General features: G+C 42.6%; 1 protein-coding gene and 1 long non-coding RNA gene across 2 annotated transcripts in view; one reads left to right on the plus strand and one right to left on the minus strand.

Annotated features, from left to right (window-relative positions):
- Nucleotides 1-20626, plus strand: part of NTRK2 (neurotrophic receptor tyrosine kinase 2) — a 337402-nt gene that overhangs the window by 292505 nt on the left and 24271 nt on the right. The gene's annotated exons all lie outside the window — the stretch shown is intronic.
- LOC129144899 (uncharacterized) overlaps nt 2574-20626 on the minus strand; it is a 51324-nt gene continuing 33271 nt past the window's right edge. The window contains exon 3 of the long non-coding RNA XR_008549704.1: nt 2574-2716. This is a non-coding gene — a long non-coding RNA (uncharacterized LOC129144899). The remainder of the gene's footprint in view (nt 2717-20626) is intronic.

Consider the following 20626-nt stretch of genomic DNA (forward strand, 5'->3'; position numbering starts at 1 on the left):
CAGCCAAAATAAATTGGCTTAGCTGTGAAATTAATTAATTCAATAGGGAAAGAGAGTATCAGTCCAGTTGATTGATTGGCCTCACGTGCAATAACCAACCAAGGGATTTAATTTCTGAATTTTTATCCAGTGCCTTTGTTATTGTGGACATATTCTGATTAATGAAAATGTAAACCACCTAAGAATGTTTTGCATTTTCTTAGTAGTTACATGTAATATCTTTTTTTCCTTTCAATTGGGTTGAATTAATTATGGTTTATATGGCCCCATGGAACAAAGTTTTAGTATTAAATGTCAATAATAGAGGTTTATGAAAGGGAGCAGTTAGGTGGCCATTAGCCAAGACTGCTTTTAGGAAAATCCATCTACTGACGGTGCACGAATCAGCTTCCCTGTGTGTCTGTCACTGACCGAGGAATAGTAAAGCAGAATTGAGAAGGATCCTTTCTCAGCAGGAAGTTGACTCTAAATGCCCAGGAGACATTATATTACAGGAGGTGTCTGATCTAAATCCACCTGGTAACTAAACTTCTTTCCTGCTTGCCCTGTGTCGTTATCACAAAATCCCTTTGCTTTTCTCAACCCACCTAATCCTCCTGGTCCCAATCTCTCTACCTAGGTTTATTTGACTCCCTCTTACCTCTTACCAATGTGTTATGACAGAACTACATTTTTGTGCCCAAGTCATAAAATATAAAAACGTAGGATAGCTAACATTTTTCTAGTCCATGGGATAGCTGATTGATATTCACATGAACATTTGGTCTAAGGGAAGCTATTTCTGTGCTTTGACTTAAAAGTTGTTTCAGAGATAGAACATATCTTAAATTAATCTCAATTTGACAAAGATATGTAGACAAAATATAATGATGTATGACTTACCAAAGGAGACAGTCAATAGGTGATGGAGCAGATTACTCAGATTTTCTTTCTCATAGACATGGTGAGTTCTTGCTCCTGGCTTGTTGTTTTCCCACCCTGCTTTTGGGTGAAGCAAGGATATGGGAAGTGGGGAAAGGCCATTCTGGATTAAGTCTCCTTAGTGAGGTCAATTTGCAGATGCATGAGCAATGGAAAACAGGCCCCTTAGGAATCTCTAACCAAGTATTAGAAGTTACTACCTACTTGGGCCTCCCTGGTGGCGCAGGCGGTTGAGAGCAGCACTGTGAAGCTGTTCGCGGCCTCTGCAGCACGGGCTTAATCCCAGCTGGCCAGCGAGAATCTCACATGGTGTGGCAGACCTCTCCTGTCTCACCCACTGCTCCCCTCAGCAGTGTGTTTCAGTCAGTCTGCCTATTCTGTTCCCCACTCTGTCTATGGTGAATCCTCTCACCCTCCCGCACATCTGGCCTGTACCCCAGCACTTGTATAAATAAAAAATAAATCTTTAAAAAAAATTACTACCTACTTGCCCTAGCAGCATCTTATGCCAAATTGCTGTCTTTTAAGGTTATACTCAGTTCTGTTCCCATGGTTCCCTGAAAACTTAATGTCCCCAAGGTAAGACTGATGGAGAAGGAAATGAAATATGCAACCACTTAAACATAGCCCCTGCTCAGAGATGAGCATCAATAGATTTCAGGGCAGAACCACAGAGCATCTGTCGTTGATTGAAAAGTATCTTGAAGGACAGCTGTCAAGACCCCCATTAGGGGTTTCCTCTACTAATTCAGGCCTTCACCATTATCTTAACTTGTTTTCTGACTATGAACACTCTATTGAGTCCATGAGCTTGTCCTTATGGAAATTGAGGTCAATTACATTTTCATTCCCTTATAAAATAAGTCCCAACCATTTGAAGAGTCCAGTGATCAAATGTGATCTGTAATTCCAAATTTGGAATAGTGTAAAAAGTGACCCAAGCTATAAGAGCCTACATCTCACTGGGGTTGGGGATTTGTATAATGATTTCCTGGAAAAGGTCACATATCCATGTCAGGTGACTTATCTTAATATCTTATCTCCCAAATTATATGATGGGAGTAGAGAGAGTTGATAACCATCTTTTTAAATGTGACGTTCTATTGTGAAGAAAAAGACTAGCTTTTTTGGTTGGGTAGAAATCATAGATACAGTGATTTGAACTCTTTGTTAAAACCATTTCTAACAAACTGTGGCAAGGCACTAGAAGAGTGGACCGGTGGCTGGAATCAGACAGACATAGTTTGAGTTTCCTTTCTGTTACTGACCACCTGACCTTAGAAAAGCTGACTATCCTCTAGAGTCTTGTTTCCACATCTGAAATTGTGATGGACATATTACATATGTTGGTGCTGTTGTGAGGAATCAGTGGGGTGTTCTAGCTATTGTAGCCTCTGTGTCCTAGGGCAGTGGCTCTTTGGGGTGCTAGGGGTCACATGGGACCTTGGTAGAATAGATTATTGGGTCTTAACCCCAGAATTCCTGATTTAGAAGGGCCCAGGAATTTTTACTTCAACAAGTTCTCTGGTAAAGCAGATATTGCCAGTCCGAGGACCCCTTCCTGGGAGCCATAGCCATGGGGCATGACAAAAACCATTTATAGCACACACTCAGATTTTTACAAATTAAATGTATTCACAAAGTAGGTCATGTGTAAAATGGAAAGAGCTTGGTGTTGAGAGTCAGTTATAGTCTTTGCCACTATCTCATTATGGAACCACAGACAGCCTCTTTACCTCTCTATTTTATTCTTTGTTGTCTTCCTCCTGAATCTTGGGCAGGTTGTTGTGTAGCTCTGTAGAAAGAACATGTGTTACATAAGTTTTAAGAGTATTGGTACATTAGCCAGTAAAAATTCGAGTTGCTGCTATTATATAGGACATTAGGATGACTTTGTCCTCCTGTCATATAAATACCTCTGCCAAGTTACCAGTACAATTCTCTGTCATCTTAGGAGAAGAAGATACAAAAACCACTTATCTGCATTTGCAAGGGTATTTGCAGAAACAACCAAACCCTTTGTTAATACATATTTTTTAATTTAGATAAGTCAGAACATAGAGAGTTGCTGATCGGGTATGAGGCAATCTCAACATTACTCTAGTGTCTCTTTTCCATGATGGGAACAGGTGAATATTTACTTTCTGAAAACCTGTAATTTGTTTTTGTTTCAAACTAGCTAATTTTATTTCAACTAGCTAATAACAGGTAGTTGAAGCAACTAATATTTACTGACCTTGCTCAGGCAAACCCCTCTGAGCACTTTATAGATGCTGCTCATGAATTCAACTCCATGAGTTCAGTGGATCCTGTTGGAAAGGGGAAGAAGCTCCTCTTACAATCTCACCATTGGTTGATGTTGAAAGCAAGGATTTGAATCTCCATAGTATTCACTGCACAGCCTGAGGTCTCAACCATCTTTCTGCCAAATGCTAACTGCTAATAGCATGCCCTTTTACCTGTGCAGTTGACTTATTAAGTGATAGCTACCCATAATTAATCTTGGTGCTCATTATTTGGTATCAATATGGATGAATACTTCTGTGGTAACTCGCTGAAGAATAAAATCTACCATTCTTGAATTGGGTTAAGAATCACTTTAGATAGGGTTGAAGATTACACAGAAGTGATGTTCTTGCGCAGCATCAGGATGGAGAGAGGGGACTTCTGTGAGTTCTACCAACATTTATTATGGTTTCCTGTTAAGACAGACAGAATAGGCTTCAAGGATCACCTGGTTTAGTTAAGAAGCAGGACTGTTAGATGTTTTTCAGGTTTTGGCTGATGATAAATTATGAAGTCAGAAAGATTAGGAAAGAGGAGAAAACAGGAGGCAAAAGGAGAGGGCATGAAGAAGACTAAGAGACACTGGTCTCTGAGACTCTGAATTCCAATGAGTAGGTGCATTCAGTTGGAGCTTTAATTACAGAGAAATGCTGTGTATTTTCTACGACCAATCCCCCCAGAGTTAAAAAGGTGGCTGCTGTCTGCAAGGCATGAGCAGGTGAAATTATAGTTATTACCTGGTCACTGTTTAAAAGCCAGAGGTGACTACCCTTTGACAGGCAGCCATCAAACCAAATTATAAAGTTCTCAGGCCTTCCTCTATTCAGACTATCTGATGGTGAGTCTTTAGACAGATTGCTTCAGTAACCACTAAAACTGGTTTGCTACCCTTAAAACTTTTTTCCAGGGGCCTCCCTGGTGGTGCAGGTGGTTGAGCACCGCACTGTGAAGCTGTCCGCAGCCTCTACAGCACCGGTTGGATCCCGGCTGGCCAGGGAGCAACCCACATGGTGCAGCAGACCTCTCCTGTCTTGCCCACTGCTCCCCTCGCAGTGTATTTCAGTCAGTCTGCCTGTTCTGTTCCCCACTCTGTCTCTGGTGAATCCTCTCACCCTCCCACACATCTGGCCTCTACCCCAGCTCTTGTATAAATAAAAAAAAAATTAAATCTTTAAAAAAAAAAAAACCAACTTTTTTCCAATTTAATATCAGCAAGTTTTGTGGTTATTTAAAATGGCTCCATTTTGGGGTCAGACTAAATTTCTTTAGAAATACTGAAACTATTTGATAATTTATTGGAGAGAGAGATAGAGAATGAGAGGGAGAGAGAGTGAGAGGGAGAAGAGAGAGACAGAGACAGACAGAGAGACGGAGACAGAAAGAGACAGAGAGAGAGAGAGGAAGCACACTATAGTGAGGAAGATGCAGCTATGGTCTTCACTGTGTTTGAGTCCAACAGAAAAGGCATTTATACTTGACTGTTCAACTCAGGACATTGAAAGATGTATCCAAAACTACATAAAAATCTTCCTTAGATTAAAACAGTCCATCTTATAATTGGGCTTTGAACACAGATGATTTCACTAAGGAAATGTGAAGTCAATTAGCTGGGAAAGTTATTTTAATTTTTTTTTTAATTGAGGAAACATTGGTTTACAAGGCTGTATGTGATCTAGAGGTGTAGGATCACACCCTCTGGGTGTACAACAGCACACCCCACCCACCAAGGTGGCGGCCCTGGTCCTCTGGTTCTCCTCCACTGTCCACTGCAGGGGAAGGAGAAGCATCACACTTTCTCTAAGTGAGATCATAACTTTCGACTTGAAAAAGTGAGCATTGTAGACCTAAGATGTCCCAATGATGCATTTCTAGGTGAAAGGAAATGGTTAGGAAGCTCTGCCTGATAGCCTACCACTTCACACAAAGGCCTTATTGCCCTTTCGTGATAAATGAGCAGCAGGTTAAAGTGGTTGGGCTCTCATCAATAGCTGGTCAATAATTGGCTTGGGTGGAAAGAAAGAGAAATGATACAGTGAATCAGACATTTGGACTGTGATACAGTTTTATGTAATAAATGGATAAGAAACCTGATCTCCAATTTCCTTTGTAAGTTAGGAAAATGTTCTGTGCAGAAAAGGGAATATCAGTCAGTCCTTATGAAAAGTAGAGTGTAAATATTTACTTTCTTCTATCTTCTCAACACCTTCTTTTCTTCTTTCTTCTCTTTATATGCTCCTCTTAGCCTCAAAACATTAAAAGCTCAATGATTACTTTTTGAGGAATCAAGGGTATGGAAGAGTTCAGAATTAAAAAATCAGGAACACTGAGTTGAACAGCTTAAGTTAGTTTTCTGAGCAGACACATTAGCTAAGCAACGGTGCATGTGAAGAAATAATTCTGCTTCCACTTTTCTCTTTAAATAATGTCTTCTTGATTGTGGAACTCACCACTACTAACTTCTACTGGTGAAGCAGAAAATACAAACTTTATTTTTATTTTTATTAAACATTAAAAGTTTAATGGTAGAAGTGCTGAACTTTTATTTATTTATATATTTTCATCATTTTGGTCCACACATAATACATATTTGCCTGTACTTCAAAGTTGTGAATTTCTAATTAGATTCCTTAAATGCTGCAACAACTTCCATAAAATTATTACCAATGATGTATGTATTACCTGGAAATCAACAACTGCCTCTTTCACCCCCACTGGGCTCTGTGGGAAAGCAGATGTGTTCCAAATACAGTTCCCACCCGAGAAGAGTTTTTAATCTAGTTGGAAAGATAAAGTGATAATATTGCAAAGTTTAATCTGAAAGTAGTTTAACCAGAAAGAGTAAATGCTAGATGATCTTGTGGTTTGGGGATTTTCAAAATGAGCTACCAAGAAGTCTGAGCTGTGTCTTGGAGCACTGAAGGATAGTGGGGGGTTCCCAAGAATCAGAAGAATCTGAGTTCATTCCCCAAGAAACAGCCACAGTGACTAGAGCCACAGGAGGGCCACCAGACCCTATGAACACAGCCAGAGGCTTCTTTCGGGGGAGGTGTGAGGTTTTCTTGAATGTGCCCCTATACAACACGTGGGTTGGCATAGCTACAGAGGCACTGTCAATGGCCAGCCAACTGGTCAAAACGCCAAGGAGCATTCAAATGGCTTACCTAACTGCGTAAAATGACAAATATCTTTGATATAAACTGGGACTCTGGACTTCAGTCTGATGCTTCCATTTATACAGAATTAAGCTGTCTTGGAATTGGGACAGGAGTAACCTCATCTTCCAAATGCAAACATCTTGGATCAAACAACATGGCTATTTAACCATAAATCACCAAACTGGTCTTAACAAAACAATAATAGGACCAAAGTGATCAAATTAAAACTTGTATAGATGTACCTACCCATCCAGCCCACTTCCCTCGAGGCACTATTTTGTTTTTCATTATGTGGTTTTCACATTTGGCATGAAACAAAATAGCCCTTCTCAGAAGCATATCCTTTGCCCTCTCCGGTTTGTCACCACTATAAAATTCCATCCTTTGCTCCCTAAAGTCATCTGTTTCTCATTCATTCATTCATTCATTCATTCATGTCTCCATATATTTGTGAAACAAATATTTATGGAAGGTCTCCTTTGTTCCAGACATGATGCTTTCCAACTTTATCATTCCCAAAATACAAGTGAGAGGAGACCATAAAATAAGATCTTGGAAATACTATTTAGTTTTTGAAATTCCATCAGTCTTGACAATTAAGTAAATGCACATATTAGTACTAATAAATTGCATAATTTCTAAAGCTGCATTTGAGCAAACCTTTTCCAAGAACTGTTAAACAATATATGTAATTGCAAACCTGTCTGGTAAATCATGCAGACTTTCTGACCTGCAATTGAGAAATTATCTGAATCCAATTTCCTCATTTTCCAAAAGTCAAAGAGTAAGACCAGGCTATCAACCTCCTAACTCCTTGTCCACTGTTCTTTCTGCTTCATTAAGTCATCACTTTATAAATACCTTCTTTGCAGTCATATTTGAATGTGAAACCTATTTTCTTTTTGAATATAATGTCCTCCCTTTCAAAGATTTCTTTGAAGGCTGACTTAAAATCCAGAGAATTTCTTCATCTGGAGACAGCCTTCTAAATCCTAGTACCTACAAGCCTTGCGCTTTCAGCTCCTGAACTTCCTATGTGGAAGGTGAGTTGGGTAACCAATGATCACAAACCCCCCTTTTCCTCCAACATTGGTGGCATCTTTTATCCAGGCTTTTCTGCCGCTCGGGTCCTGCTCAGGAGCACAGGCTTTATCTGCCACTGCCAGACTGGCCACGAAGATTAAATTAGATGATGTGTGTGAAGTGCTTTGGAAATTGGAAGTAAATAACAAATGTAAGAGATTGCTATTATCTCCAATACCCTCTAAAATAAGGCCAGGTGGATATTCATCATTGTATCCCCTAGCATCTAACAGAGTTTGTTCAATAAATATTTGTTGAAAAGAAATGAATGAAAGATTTTTCCAATGTCACAATGAAAGCCAGGTCTTGGGAGCCAAGCATGTTACAGAGTCTTTGTGTCGAAAATGACATGAGAGGGACAAAGGTAAATGTGACATTGTTGTCTATCTTATTTTTAATGACCAAATAAGGCTTTTCTCTGTGCCATTTGCTCCATCTGAACACCAGTTGCCTCCTGTTTTTGTGTGGTTCCCAGTGCTTCATTTTCCAAGCACAGCCGTCTCCTGCTCGCGGGGTTTCCTGACTTGGAAGGGAAGCCAGCTCCGGGCCCTGGCTTGTTTCTGGGGTTGTCAGGCACAGATAAAGGCATGGAGGAATTTGCCCACTCTTTGAGAGAAGGGGCTGTCAGGAACACAATCAGCTTGTGGTCAGCCTTTAGAAATGTTCTCCCACGTTGGGCCCTAAGAGAACACTTGTGTGTGTTGGCTTTGGTTTTGAGAACTAAATACCCCTTTCGACTTTACGTGCGCCGCCAACTCCTTAACACTGGGGTGTTTTAGAAATGATGCCATGGGCACATGACGCAAAAGGCACTGCCTTGTTTTAGAAACAGGAAGAAAAGAGACCTGAAGGGGAGCTTTAAAGAACAGAGGGGATGCATTAAAATATTTCTGAGAGGACAGAGCTTCAGACAATGCTAAGGGGAACTCCAGAGTTAGCAGGGATCACCAAACACCCTCTTCTGTCTCTCTTTTCTCCTGTGAAGAGGTCCTGGGGACTCTGAGCACTCTTGGCCTGCGTCTTCCCCCACGGCATCAAAAACTCCTGGGTCACATTGAAGGGGAGCCGGCTGCCTCCAGGCAAACATCCTGGGTGGGATTCTGCCTTTTCCTGAAGCAATTCAGTAGGGGGAGGCACACACGTTAGATTGACTGTATTTCCTCTCTTCAAAGAGGATGTAATTGCATTTCAAATATAATTTTCTAGCAGAGCAAAAACAAAAACAATAGCTCTCAGTGATAAAGCCCATGTTTTGATTCCAGCACAATCTCTGTCCTGTATTTTACCGAACAAGCATGGGAGCATTTTATTAACGAGTTAAGCCATCACAGACACAATTTTATCTTACGTGCTTCTGTGCTGTGCATCCGTGGATGAAGTGGTGTGAGCATTAGCATACGCAGAGGGCATCACAAGCCCTCTGGTCTTCACTCTGTAGGTTCATATGCTTGGATGCACGTTTCTGTATTTCACCCCAATCTTCAACCAGGAAAGCACCCCATTTCCAACCACATCTTCCCCCAAATCTTTGTTCTCCTTCTCCCTTCCCCTTCTTTGGAAATTCAACAGTGGAATTTTTCTCCCTACATCTCTATGGTGAGTTTTCCCAGCATTGGAAGGCTTGGTTGCCATGGCAGCAAGCCTCCTCTGCTATGAGCAGGCGATTTTGGAAGAGGGGATTGTTGCAGTTGGAGGGAGGGGATGAAAAGTCATTAAAGTTGGCCAATTAGTATGCAGGACCAGAGTTTCCCATTACAGCTTCTCTCACACAGCAGTCAGGGCTCTGAAATGGAACGAAGCAAGCAAGAGGACCCTCCCAGCACATTGATCTGAAAAGACAACAGAGCCCCCAGTCCTGGGGGATGCAGTACTGCTGCCACCTCCCACCTCCATCTCCTGCTTGCCCTCCTGTCCTTTGCTTCCCTCCATCTTGAAAACAAAGCTTCACAGACTGGCCCCAATTAGGGAATAAAAATCCATATAATCTATTCTCAAGATTTCATATATTTAATTACTTTTGTGGTGCTTGCCCATCCATCTGCTGGAATGAGAAACACATAGAAACAACTGCAGGTCAAATATTAAAAAAAAAAAATTTGGCTGCTTGATAGTTGAGAGATTCCAAGTTGGGGTAGCCAACCTGGTGATACTTTCATAGGAAGTGGTAACCACTTAAACAGTTCAATAGACTCTGTTTTGAGATTCAGGGCAGTGCAGGGAATAGGGAGCTCTAAGGCAATGGCATGGAAATGTCAACCCATCAGAATTCCAAGATCCAGAGACGATCTTATTATGTGGTGGATGATATGAGTTCCCCAGGGGCTTGGGGTTCAGTGTGCATCTGTAAAATGGACTTGTTAGGAAGACCTTAATCCAACCCACTAGTCAAGCTTTCTTATAAAGTTCAATTAGAAAATGTAATATATAGCTATAAAATGTCTCAAGGTCCACTGCAGAAAGATTTTCTGCTTTCTATCAGCTTGTAAAACTGGGAGGCATTAGAATGACAAACTTCCAGATCTGTTCTTCTTTTCCACTCCTTGCCCCACCCACTCTGATTTGACCTCTGGCCTCACCGCACCATCAAAACAGCTCTTAGTATAATCAGATTAAGGTCTATAGTCCATTTCATTGTATTGTGCCAATGTCAGTTTCCTGGCTATGACATTATAGCTGTGTAAGATGTTACCACAAGGGAAAACTGGGTGATGGGTACATGGGACCTCTCTGTGCTATAAATTACTTGTGAGCTTGTAATTAGTTCGAAGTGAAAATTGGAAAGAAAAATATAGCAGCTCTTACTAAATCCTCAGTGAAATCTCTCTGGAGATCCAAACCCGTGGATCTTTTCAGTCCTCATCCCATTTGATAATTGTCATCTGCTGCCTCTTTTTTGAAATATTCTCTTCTCTAGGCTTCCCTGATTATCACACCACCTTGTTTTCCCAGCCCGCTAGAGTTACTTTTTCTTAGTCTTCTTCACAGGTAAAGGCCACTATCTGTTGGAATTTCTCAAGGCTTCCCCCTGTTCTTCCCTAGGTTGTCTCCTCTGCTGCTGTGGAGACAACTTGCAAATGCACACCTCTGGTCCAGAAGACTCCCCTACACCCTGGTGCCTGCCGGGATACTGCCCAAAACCTCCTTTCCAACAGTTTCTCTACCAACTCCCATCACCAATATTCCCCAGGTCTTTTCAAATGTTTCCATCTCATTGACTCAATCATTATCTACCAATTCAGCAAACAAGAAACTGTAGTCTCTCTTTATTCTCTCACCAGAGTCCTAGTCTGAGCTCCTAACCTCTCTCCTGATGACCACAGCAGTCTTCTAAGTTCTCCTGCTGCTATTTCTGCCATACACTATACCCTCAGTATTCTTTGTAATATGTAAACCTGTCATGCCATTCTCATCTTAAAATCTTTCATGACTACTACCCATTTGCTTAGAGGGGAAAACAATGAAATCCTTTCACTGATCCTGTGTGTTTGTGGCTCATGTTGATCTCTCCAGTCTCATCCTGACTGTGTTCCCATAATTTAAGGTTCTCTATCAGAACACATTTTTCCCCTGCCAATGGACCTTTGGACATGTGCCATTCATTATACCTACAATATTTTTCCTCCTTTTCATCTAGTTAACTTTGACTTATTCTTCAGGCCTTAGCTCACATATAATCCTCACATGAAGTCTTGTACCAGCCTTTCAGCCCAAACCAAATCCTTCTGTGACAGGCCTTATGCAATGCTAATATTCAGCCCAAATAATAGTTGCAAAATTGGAAATATTTCCATGGATGTAAAGTTGATTACACTAAGAGCTGTTTTGATGGTGTGGTGAGGCCAAAGGTCAAATCAGAGTGGGTGGGGCAAGGAGTGGAAAAGAAGAGACAGTGCAGAGAGTAAATATTTCCTGAATTCCACACTTTCTTCAGAACAGATCTGGTAAATATTCACACTGCCCCCTTCAGTCACCAGAAAGTTACCTCTAGGCACAATATGGAGCCTGCGGGCTTCAAGATCTGTTTAGTCAGTGCCTGTTAATTATTTTTAATCTCCCTCCTGCTTTTATGCATCATGTATGTCTCCTCTACAGCATTAGTTGTGCTTGAATTTCATACTTATTTTGAGATAATTTGATTAATATCTCTTCCACTTGAAGATCTGAGGGAGAGGACAAAGTGCCTCATTATTTTCCTCAGGTTAGGACACAGATAGGCACCTAATAAATACATACTCAATGAATGAATAAGTTCAGTGAATAAGCCGACCTTTCTCTGGTATCATCCTGTTTGACCTGAGTCCCGCCCCACGATGCTGCTAGCTAGATGGAGGACAACAGGTCAAGAGTAGGGCAGAGCCAGGACCCCAGCTCAGTAGCAAGTCCCCCTCCCAGTGGCTTTCCACTCTCCCACTCACTCCGTCTCCTTTGTGAAGACTTGCAGCAGACACTTCTATTATCACCATCCCCAGATCATTTTGGTGCTTCCAGACTCTTTAGCATCCCATATCCTCCATCCTGTCGCCATGACCCAGTTTTAGTCTTTGAAATTCAAGCATTGCTGACAGAATCTGTGTGTGGCTTTTCCCCCTCCTGTTCTCTAAATAAAAGATGAAATCAAAATGGTCATGTATATGCTGTCTCAAAATAGTGCTTTATTTAGAGAGAGAAGGTGTTAGTTATTACTGGCATTTAACATTTGTTGAGTGAACAAAATCTGCTGAACATTGAAGAGAACATGGAATTAAAGAGTTGCTGCTCGATGTGTATTGTGGCCTAAATTAGACCCAGGCGAGTCACTAATATGCAACAAGGATGGAGCTGCAGAGGACCCACCTGCAATGCACAGGCCCAGCTCTACCCTAGGGAGGGCTTTTCTGGAACCAAAAAAGATATTGAGGTCCAGGTTTCCAGGTACCCATTAGACCTGTTTAAAAAGAGCAAAGTGAATGATAAATTCCATCTAAGTCCTTAGAAACAGAAAAGTCTTGGCAAAATTTAGTTTCCAAGAAGGACAACTACGTATTCTTGGTATTGGGGATTGCTTTCTCTAGAATAATTACAATATTGGTAGAACTTAAGGAAAGGCCCTCTTTATTGCCTGCTCCTGTTTCCTATGGGATGACCTGTGGGTCTCACTGTGCGCCCTCAGGTCCCGGGCAATAATGATACCCACCCGGGGCGTACTCGTGACTTCTCCATGTTTAGGACTGAACCCAAAGCATCATGATGATTTCAAGCAAAGTGGGGCAGATTGTGACCTCGGAGTCAAAGTTCTGGACTGGTTCTGCCACACACTTGGGCAAGTCACTTGCCCTCTCTCAACCCTAGTTTCTTTATCAACAAATTGGACATGATAATGCTGAACTTGCGGGGCTATTGCGAAACTAAATAAACGAATGCATGTAAAGTACCAGCGTATGGACTGAACACATGTTGGTTATGTTTCCAACACTGGAACATACCACCTTTATCCAGCCAACCAAACAGAAACTCAAGAGCAAGTCCAAATTGAGGGTAACAATTCCAGACTCAAAGTTTTTAATTCAATAGATCACATTCACTTGTCTAAAGGTAATTAGTTTAATAGGGGACAAGAAACACATAGATACTTGAGAGTCCCAGAGAAGTCAATATTCTCTTTCTAGCCTTTCCAGATATTACAATCCTGGGAAGAGAGGCAGATTTTAAAAAAGGAAAATATCTGATGGGATGCAAGTCCAAAATATAATAAGATGCTTACAATTGCCTTAACAAAGGGCATTTTTTTTCTGTTGTGAAATGATCATCATATTCTTTCAATTTGGACATTATTGTGAGCATATGAGACTGCCGTACACAGGTCATAAAAATGTCAAAAGAGTGAAGAGATTTAGCATAAAATATTAACCTTGGGAAAGAGCATTTTTAAATATGCAGCCTCTTTCTTGTGACTGTGAGTGATTAAGCACTTAACATTTATTAACGAAGCACAAAAAACATTGCTGTGATAAGACTTGGCAAAAAACATTGCTGTGATAAGACCTCTGTGATGGTTTCTTACTCCACCACACTCACAAAAGAAAATTTAAGGCGTCAGGTCAGAGGGAAGAGCCAGAGCAGAATAGCCTCTGTCCCAGGTGACTGTGGCTACTGGGCAGAACACAGATGCCCAGAGGCAAGTCATTTAAGTTAGGATTTGCAGATGGAAAATGGGGCTACTCCTTGGCTGTGTCTGTCTCCAAATCACACCTAATTGGAGGAGAGACTGCATTGGAGTCTCAGAGTCTACCCCTCACCATGTGATTCCTGAGAGTAGACACAGGCTGGTGACGGGGCACCATGCAATGAGCAGTAGTGAGCACTGGATTCAGAGTCAGAGCGTTAGGACTCTCTTCCATGTCTGCAGTCAGAAATTTTTCTTACTGCATTGGACAGGGCTTTAAGTACCAGACTTGCGATCATAGCATGAGTTTATATAAAAGACAGAATAGAGAAGCGGTGGAGAGAGCAGTAGAAAGAGAAGCAGCATCAGCCTGTTCCTACCTCGGGGATGTAACCATCACAGGTGCTCAGTGACCAGGCTGATTTCCTCGTATCCCCGTTCTTTAACCCTCCCCCTCCTTTTTTGTCTGTGGCTGTTTCCAGGCTGGTGAGTCCAGTATGCTCATGTGCAGGATCACCTGCCTCCATCCCAGTGATGATAGCGCTTCTCTGCCTCAGTCTCTACCTGGCCAAGGAGGTGAGCAAATGCCTCTATTACCCAGTCAGAGGTCTGCAGATCCAGTCAGGAAGCCAACTAAAGCTGAAGTCTCTATCAGCTCTTAATTTGCTGTTGTCATCATAGTGTGGGATTTGCTGTGAAGATGAGGCAGCCAGACTGGATAGGTGTAGGACCAGACAGGTGCTAGACAGGTTCGAACACAATGGTAGGCAGGTCCAGCTAGTGGTAGAGGATTATCCCACAGGTAAAATTTGTTTTGAGGATTAAAAACATTCACCAGTCCATAAGCAAGAGGAAGCCAAGTGCCTTTGAAGTGTGTAGACTCCAAATGAGGCGCCTATGCATGGACAGACCAAAGCCCTTTCAAACAGGGATTGGCTGTGAGGAATCTGTCCTGGGGAACAGGGACAGACACTGAGTTTGTGTTTAGAAGTACAAACTTCTAAACACAGGAAAGATCCAGGTGTCTCTGGCCTTGTGGGGGACAAATCAATTGCTGGAGACCAAGCAGAATTGCTAGACCAGAGAAGAAACTGCCTGGAGAGACTCGAGCACTACAAGTTTTGAACTGTGAGCTAGGGACCCATGGAGGGGGGCGGCGTACAAACACTTACTGCCCCTGGGGCAGGTCAGAAAGATATAAAATGAGAGCTGAGTGGTTAGCAGAGGGACACCACGTCAGCCTGACATGAAGGCTGATTCTGTATTCAGCAAAGCCAATTTGGGAAAGGTTGGGCTGAGGCTGCTCAAGTAATGATGAGTCTGACACCTGGTTGAGGAATGATATACCTAACTATGGTGAATGGCAAAAGGAAAAGAGAGTGGGGTGTCACACCAAGCCCCCTTCCTGTAGCAGGTACCTCTACTGTGTACTGCTTTGGACCCTCTTGGCTTTGCCTTTCTTTGAGATCCTTGACCATATTGTTCTACCCCGTCCCTCTTGTGACTACCAGCATTGTGTAGGTTTCTGGCTGCAACACACCTTGCATCTTGCACATTACATACTTCTCAACTCATGGTGCCTCTGTTGATGCTGCGAAAGGAAACTACAGTGCTCACTCTCATGCCCTTGCATGGTCAATGTAGAAGTACAAGGAAGCCAACACCTGGTGTCAGCATCTTCTAGCAATAGGAGCTTATAGAAAAATGACTCCCTATTCTTCCCTTCAAACAGACTTTCTTGAGACACAGTATGTCCTCTATCCTGTGGAAGAAGCTCATGGATAACAGTCAGTCCCATGGGTACCACACAGTGGCTAATTCATCAACTCTTCTTGTCTTTCCTCCCCTGACTTACTCTCCTGATACCTCAAGCTCTGCTTCCTGGAGAAACTCCCAGACACTACACTGTCACTTCTTAGGTGATATAAAGTGCATCCATTCAGGAAAGAAAAGGAATTTCCTGCAGGAAGGACCTCATTTACCCATGATACAGTGTCACCCCCAACATGGTTCTGTAATTGGTCTCAGGTATTAGCATTTTAGCACCTGTGAGTGGGATTTTGCCCAGATGGATCTTTATCTGCAGTGGAGGTTACCCATCTCTCACTCTCTCTCTCTTAGAAAATCCCAAACAGCCTTTCCTTTTTCTCAACTAAAGAAACTATTCCCTGTTGTCTTCTGATCTTTAGGTGCCTGGTCGATCTTTTGAACATGCCTTCTCAAGTGCCCTGTGGTGCCCTTCACCCTGCTTCACATAAAAGAACCCAAGCACTTAGTTATATGTGCAGAAGGACAAGGTTGAATGCCTAGCCAGCCCACAAAGTCCATTTTAGTTATTTGTTTTAACACTTTCCCCTTCCAAGCTGAGGATTGAAGTTTTATCTTTTAGGACTGCTCAAGTCTGTTGAAGCTGGTAAGAAAAGTCCTAAGACAGTCACTCTTCTCACTTCTAAATCCTTCCCATCAGTAAGTTATAAAAGCCCCTTTTGTACTGTCTGCTATGGAGATATTCATATTCTAGTTATGGCGATATTCATATTCTAGTACCTTTTGCTATGATACTGCCAATATATTGAGCCGCTGAGACAAATAATTATAGTTAAAGATGCTTCTCACTAATATCCTATCATCTTTTCATCTTGACTTATTCTAGTTCAACACCATTGCTATTCTGATACACCCCAAATCCTTGCAGTCCTCTTTGGAAGTTTAACTCTCAAGTTCTTAAAACTAACACAAAAATAATCTTTTTTCCTCCTGAAGTAGTATGTGGGGGACAGGGTTAAAATGGTCCCAAATTCCCAAATTCCCTCGCCTCTTCCCTAGCCCTTTTTTTTTTTTTTAAAGATTTATTTATTTATTTATATAAGCACTGGGTACAGTCAGAAGCGCGGGAGGGTGAGAGAATTCACTAGAGCCAGAGCGGGGAGCAGAGCAGGCTGAAGGACCGAAGTACACTGCTGAGGGGAGCAGCGGGCAGCAGAAGAGGTCTGCGCGCCATGTGGGACCCTCACTGGGTGGTCGGGGATCGAACCGGTGCTGCAGAGGCTGCAGGCAGCTTCGCAGCCCAGAGCTCAACTGCTGTGCCACCAGGGGAGGCCCACTTCCCTAGCCCTTTGCCACACCATGTCTCCATTTCTGAGCCTCCTGACCAACAGTTTCCTATGGAGAGTGGACTTCTGCCCCAGGGCTGGGCCACTGTGTTCCCTACTGGTTTCCCTCAAGCCACATATCTGTGTTCACCGCCCAGGTTCTTGGTTCCCATAGCCCGGTGAGGTAGCCACAGTGAGGACCATGCAGGGCCTGCAACCTCCTGTCCTTATATGGCAGCAGATGTGCACAGAGCTTCGGCCACTGCCCCAGCCAGTGTCCTCAATGCAACACTTTCAAATATACACTTTAATTTTTAGAGGAGTCTTAGGTCCAGCGCAAACTAGAGCAGAAATTAGAGGGTTCCTAAATGCCCCTGCCCCCAAGTGAGGGTCCTGTGGTGCCACACGCTCACCAGCATTTGGTATTGTCAGTGTTTTGAAATCCGTCTTTTTAATAGGTGTGGCATGGCATGCATTCCAACATTTTTGAGGCCAGTATTTCCCATCAATTAACAGAGGGATGAAGATAAAGACAAATATCTCCTTACTACTCATTTGTCATCTTCTGAGTCAGTCACTACTTCTCTGACCTCTGTGGGTCACCCCGGCAAAGCCATCCTCCTCCATCCAGTTCTGCTTCCCTTTGTAGTGCAGAGTCTGGTGCCCAAACAGCTCAAATGCAAAACTGAGGTCCCAGTCTCCAGTGTCTAAAACACCCCATTCTTATGTGATTCTTTTGAGCCTCTTACTTGGTTTCAGGTGGAAGATGGTGGGAGCAGAGAAGAGGGAAGGAATGACCTCTGTTCAGGAACATTCTTCCAATGCCCCCTGACGGATGGCCCCATTAGTCTTGCTCATATCACTCACCCCATCCCATTCTCTCCCTAAACAGAGAGAAAAGAGGGATCTAGTGTGATGAGTGGTTATTTTAGGGCTTGTTCTATTTTGGGGGAAAGAAATCTGATCCTGTTGTCAGTTACTGATATAGAGACTTGTTCTAGAATATAAGGTACCCAAAGCTCCATTTTCCTCAGCTAGAGGCCTGCGTTTTTAAATCAGGGGTAACAGCTGGAAGATCCCCACTGGGTATCTTAACATAGAGCCTGAGAGGGGTGCAGGGAAGCCGACCTCACAGCTGGCCTCATTCAAGCATTCAAGCAGTTAATAACCTTTTGGCAATTAATGTCAAAAAACTGATTGTATCAAACATGAGAACCTACAATTCGCCCTCACCCTTTCTTGACCTTCCCCGGGTGACCTGCCCCCATTATACTGCTCCATGGCTTGGAAGAGGGAGTTGAGACCACACCTTAGCCTCCCTCCCTCCAACTAAATAAACTCCTACCCCTTGCTGCCCAGTCCTCAGCTTTCCTGACCAGGACACGGGTGATATAAATGCAAAGCAAGGCTGGTCATAGTTCTGAAGACCCCAAGAGGATAACTATCAGAGTGCGGCCAGTTCTGATTGGCTGAGTTTTCATTAGCAGGGATCATTAAGTTCCTGACCCGTGAGTCTGTGGACCATGCCTGGTGGGAGCTCAGATGCGGGATGTGGGAGCTTGCTGGGCACTGTTAGCGGTGATTGTTCCTCTACAGTGCTGTATTTTGTAAAGATCATTTTGGGTTTCTGTTCTGCCGAGTCTAATTTTTCCCTCCAGGTGTAGCCATTTTTCTCAAACATAATGGTGCAACTTTAGCAATTTACTTTAGGGAGTAGAGGAAGTGTTTAGCAAGTGGATAAAAAGCCTTTTACAAATTCCTCAAAAAATGAGCATTCCTATCTTCTGAAAGTTTTAACAAATACAGACTGTAAAGAACTAACCACACGTTTTGTTTTTTGACTGCTCCAGTACTAAGTTTTATTCCAGTCTGGTTATGATGATGGGCAAAGGTAAAATCTGACTCATGGCGGGGGGTGGAACAGGGGTAAAGCAAAAAGACCATAAAAAAATTTCTAGGAGTAGGATGAGATTGTCTTGAAATGATGCCCTCAACATCAGGCCAGGTCATCCTAGGGTGTGAGGAACTCATGAACTTTTCCTGCTGAGTTGAGCAGGCAGTTGGGTCCAGCTCTCAGTGGACCGACCTAAGAAAGGTTAGACTGTCAGGATGGGAGCAGAATACTGGGTGCTGCACATCAGGATATTCCTGTCTTTGCTTTGTTCCCAGTTTATTCTTGTGTAGTTTTCCTTTAGAGATTAGCAAAGGCTTCCAGCTCACCTTGAGCTGTGCTATGGTGAACAGGAAGAATATGGCTTCCTGTATTTTTGAGAGCAATAAAAGGGATGTTGTACATTCCTGGGGGCCAGCATGGAGGAGGCAAGCAAAATTAATGTAAGAGAAAAACAAATGGGAAGAAAAACAGGGTGCAGAAGTCTCCACTTGATAACATCTTGGCAGTTCCAGGTTTATCTTGTAAGGGAAGCAATCTCTCTTCTTTTTTTCCCCCCATTCTGCTCCTTTTCCTTCCATTCTTTTCTCTTTTTTCCCCTTTTCCCATCTTCTCTCCTTCCCTTCCTTCCTTCTTTCCTTTTACTTTCTTCCTTTCCCCCAATACATGATTTACATATTGTTTTTTATTTGTCATATTTGAAATTCAGAAGCAACCAGTCAAAGAGTGACCCCAGGTCAATTCATGAAAGATTGTTCAACCCATAAGGTCATTATTATATTCAAATGCCAGTATTAAGTTAATTTGTACACTAATTCATCCAACACATATTTATGATGACCTACTATGTGCCAGACACTGTCCCAGACAAGGAGATGCAAGAGATCTCAAAATAGAGTTCTTCCTCTTAGAATTTTTAAATGGAGAACACAGACAAGTGAGTCAGCTACATCTACAGTGACAAATGCTAAGTGCAAGGTTGTGTGTGTGTTTGTGTGCAAAAATAGGTGGTATCTTAGTCCACTAGGACTGTTACAACAGAATACCATCAACTGGGAACTAGTAGACAGTAGACATTTCTCTCTCACACATGTCGAGGATCATGGTCCAGCATAGTCAAGTGAGCGCCTTCTTCCAAGTTGCAGACTTCTTGTATCCTCACTCAGTGGAAGAGGGGAGGAATCACCCTGAAATCTCTCTTTACAAAGCACAAATCCCATTCCTGAGGGCTGCCCCTAAACCCTCACTATCTAACCACCAGCAAAGGCTAATCTCCTAATACCATCACGCTAGACATTAGGATTTACACATATAGGAAACACAAACATATAGGGGAAATTATAGGGATTGGGGATCTTCCAGAGATTACTTTCTCTAGAAGAACTGTGCTCATTAGAAGGGAAACAATTCATTTATCTACTTTATTTTTTTAGGATTTATTTTTATTTATTTATGCATATAAGAACAGAGGTGCGGGGGATGAGAGGACTCACCAGAGACACAGTAGGAGGCAGAACAGGCAGATCTACTGAAATACACTGCTGAGGGGAGCATTGGGTGAGTCAGGAGAGGTCTGCTGCACCATTTGTGGGTTAGCTCCCTGGCCGGGATCAAAATCATGCAGCAGTGGCTACAGATAGCTTGATAGTGCTGAGACTTTAACCCCTGCACGACTAGGGAGTCCCCCTCATTTATTCACTTTAACAATGATGTAACAATGTGGTAAGCACTAGAGACATAGCACTAAACCAGATCATCAAACTCATGGAGCTTATTCCAGCAGAGGGAATGGACAAAAAGACAAGCAAAGAATCATTTTAGATTAAAAGAATAGATGCAAAGAATCATTTTAGCACCTGTTAAGTGCAATAAGGAACAAGCAAAAGAGAACCCAGTTGGTTGGAGTTTAGTGAGCAAGCGGGAGAGTGGTGGGTGGGGAGGATGCATGAGGAGCAGCACCCATGTCGGGTAGGTACTTAGGGGTCCTGCTAAGACATTTGGACTTAATCTAAATACAGTGGAAGCCTCTGAATCACTGTAAGCAGAGAAGTGTTAA

This window comes from Talpa occidentalis, unplaced genomic scaffold (genome assembly GCF_014898055.3).
Source record: "Talpa occidentalis isolate TD23 unplaced genomic scaffold, MPIMG_talOcc4v2.1 talOcc4.7, whole genome shotgun sequence".
NCBI classification, from domain to species: domain Eukaryota; kingdom Metazoa; phylum Chordata; class Mammalia; order Eulipotyphla; family Talpidae; genus Talpa; species Talpa occidentalis.